Source organism: Alexandromys fortis, unplaced genomic scaffold (assembly GCF_014885135.2).
Source record: "Alexandromys fortis isolate MF-2015 unplaced genomic scaffold, M_Fortis_MF-2015_v1.1 scaffold_5, whole genome shotgun sequence".
In the NCBI taxonomy this organism is placed as follows: domain Eukaryota; kingdom Metazoa; phylum Chordata; class Mammalia; order Rodentia; family Cricetidae; genus Alexandromys; species Alexandromys fortis.
The window spans coordinates 15,707,404-15,711,115 of NW_026067924.1; positions in this window are offsets into that span (position 1 = coordinate 15,707,404).

Here is a 3,712-nt window from a genome sequence, read left to right on the forward strand (position 1 = left end):
CTGCTTCTTCTTCTTCTTCTGCTTCTTCTTCTTCTTCTTCTTCTTCTTCTTCTTCTTCTTCTTCTTCTTCTTCCTCCTCTTCCTCCTCCTCCTCCTCCTCCTTCCTCCTCCTCCTCCTCCTTCCTCCTCCTCCTCCTCCTTCCTCCTCCTCCTCTTCCTCCTTCCTCCTCCTTCCTCCTCCTCCTCCCTCCACCTCCTCTTCCTCCTCCTCCTCCTCCTTCTTCTTCTTCTTCTCATTGTGAAAGCCAGTAGTCACATTCTTGTCACCATGCCTTTGTTGGTAGCAAAAAAGGAAACCGCCTTTGAATTTGCTTCATCTGTGTTTGGACTATAGGATGAAGCAGTCTAGAGAAGGGAGAACAGGCAAACAGTGATTAGAAGTTAGCCTTCGGCTGTGGTGGCCCAATCCTGTAACCCCAGCACTGGGGTAACTGAGGCAGGATTACAGTGAGTTTGAAGCACCGGCTATATAGTGAATTCCAGGCCAATCTGAAGTGCACAATGATACCCTGTTTTGAAATATAAAAACAGAAAGAAGGGAAAGAATAAAGGAAAGAAAGAAGGAAAGAGATAGAGAGAGCACACATACTATCCTGAAATTAAAGAGAACAATTTGCCGATAAAAAGTCAGGGAGCCACTAAATGAAACGAGTTTTGATGTTTCCTTGGCTCTTTCTGGAATTCCCAGATACACAGTTGTTACGGTGAGAAGACAGAGGCACAGCTCCACACTGCTACCTTCACTGACTTTTAGGGACCTCGTCTCAGGACAAACGGGGTATGGTAGGTTGAATTCAATGTTCCCCATAGTCTCGGGCATTTGGATCTTTGGTCCCCAGTTGGTGGTACTGTTTGGGGAGGCTTAGGGGGTATGGACTTGTTGGAGGAAGTGTGTCACTGGAGTTGAACTCGGAGCCTTTAAGCTTCCATTTCTAGTTCGCTTCCAGCTTTGTGCCCATGGCTCAAGATGTGAGCTCTTTGCTTGTTATTCCAACTCCATGCCTGCTGCTTCCTCACTGTGATGAACCCTCTCTCCCCCAAACTATAATCCAAATAACCCCTTCCTTCTATAAATTGCCTGGGTTATGATATTTTATTATAGCAATAAAAAAATAACTAATTCACTGGGATTCGTGGCTTTGACACTGAAAAGAATTTTATAATTAGCTGATTTATAATAAAACACAGTTAGAAACCTTTTAGATTTATCTTTATTACTTTTGATTTTGTGTGTATCCACAGTGTAAAATTTCTGAGGCAGCATAAAGAGACAGAAGACAGACAGAGACTAGGGTCTGACCTTCAGTAAAAATGTCTGTGTTTATTAGCGTGCACAGTGAAGGACAGCCTCTCTCTGGAGGAGACTGAGGGGTTGTGCCAGGTGGAAGAACATGACTTCAATCCTTTATAGGTGGGTTGAGGGGCTTGGGAGTGAGGAAGCTGGTGCAGCCTTAGGGGGCTATGTGCAACTTCATATGCTCTCTTTTCTCGAAGTATATGCTTCAAGACAGATTATTTTGGGAGGCAAGCTATCTATGTAGATTTTCCTTCTGGGATGACCAATAATGACTGATCAAGGTCATCTGTAATCTCACAGAAATCCTATTTGGCTACTGAGGCACTCTGTCACACAGGAGTGCAGGTACCCACAGAGGCCGGAGGTGTCAGGTCTCGGGACATTTGTAAGACTTTTTCATTGCTGGGCCATCATTCTAGCCTCAGAATTGGAAGTTTTATTAAAGCTACTTTAATATCTAATTTTACTTTACTTATGTGGGTGGTCTGCGTCCATGAGGACATGTGTACAGTGCCTACGAAGGCCAGAAGCAGGCATCCGATCTCCTGGAACCAAGCCTAGATCCTTTCTAAGAGCAGAGAGCCTTCTAACTGCTGAGCTGCCTACCCAGCTCTCTGAAGCTATTTTAATACAGGCTTAAATGTGAATGTCAAGAGAAGGAGTGGTACTCAGCAGAGAGTAAGACCCAAGAACACTTTCTTCGAAGAGTAGCACAAAGTGAGACCTACTCGGGTGTGGGCACAGGCTGACCCAAGAGAGATGGAGCAACTCACTGTCTTGGTACTAGTCCTGTATACCCTTTGGTTGGCTCTCAGGTTACATCTCAAAAGGTTGCCAAGAAACTTTTCTTCCTTCTCTCTTTCTTTTGATAAGAGAGAGATATGTGAGGTACCTGTAGAGATGCCTTGGATGGAATTATTCTCTGATAAAGTAAGACCAGAGCTACGGGAGCCACGTAGGTGCTTAGAACATGTTTTTTTTTTTTTTTTTTTTTGTTTTGTTTTGTTTTGTTTGTTTTCCCTGTAAGTGGGGTCTCTAGTGATGTTGCTACATTAACATGAAGGTGCATTGGGGAAAGCTATTTCCTTCTGTTGGAGAGAATGGATCTCTAGCTTGGGTGAGGACCAAACATCCCAACAGGGCCAGTCGATCACTAGCTAATTGATTGATCACTAGCTAAGAGACCATTGTTCAGGAAGGCAAATTCACCTTAAGCTATGTTAAGTAGCCAGGAGGAGTATTTATCCTTTTAATGTGATAATGACCTTTTCTTCCACCAAATACAGTCTCTGCTATAGCCACCGAGGAACCACTCTGAGGTTCTGTTTGCACTGCCCACCCTTCTGAATCCTGACTCACAAAGAGGTAACTTTTTTCTTTTTCTTCTCTTTTGTCTCTTTCTTTTGGATGTTGGCTAGCGCCTAAAAGTATTTTGTTTTGGTACTTTGGTCATTTTCAAAATCTCTGAAGCTCTCCTTCCAGAAATGGGAAGAGAAAGAACACCAACCAAAATCACGACCAAGTTAATTGAAGCAAGAAATTAATTAGAGCAAGCCCCCTTTTCTTTTATTTATGTACACAGCTTCCTCCCTAAGGCAAGGTTCAAGAGGCCAGCACTGAAAGTGGGGAAAATAAAACCTTTACAGCTTAGGGATAGGAGGTTTCCAAATAGGGAATTTGGCAGGCAAATAGGTGGGGCTATAAAAGCAGAGCATAGCTAACAAATTGGTCATAATAATCTCTTCAAACAAAGATGGGGTTGCAAGGTGGTCATAGTAAGGTAGTCATAACAAAGTAGTCATAATAACAGATGATCATAAAAGTAGTTCGAAACAAAGGCATGATTGCTGTTTTCTGGAACAGAAAGTACAAAGCCATTTGTAGTTAAGGTTACAGGTGGTACATAGCCCAATTCTTAGAAACAGATTTAGTCATAAACAGGAATTAACCTAGTTTGTCTTTACTACAAGATGGTGTTCAAGCCTAAGATGGAGGCAGACTGGTTCATCAGTGGCTGACCTCCATGTTATCTTAGCTCAGATGTCATAGCTTTCTCTTTTACTCTTCCCCATTTATCTCTTCCAGGTAGTTGCTGAGATTTACAGCTTGCTCACTTTGGGGGTTTTCCTTTTAAATTATAAAAAAATTGTCTGTAAGTTGTATCTATCTATCTATCATCTATCTAGCCTTCCTTCTTTCCTTCTTCTGTTGCTTCTTCTTCTACTTCTGCTTCTTCCTTCTCTTTCCTTTTCCTATCCTTCTTCTAAATTTGTTCTTAAACTTTGTTAACAAGACTAAGGGCTCTTTCTTTCTGTACCGATATCACACCTACCAACATGGTGAACATTCCTAAGACCCGCTGGACATTCTGCAAGAAATGTGGCAAGCACCAACAGTGACACAGTACAAGAAGGG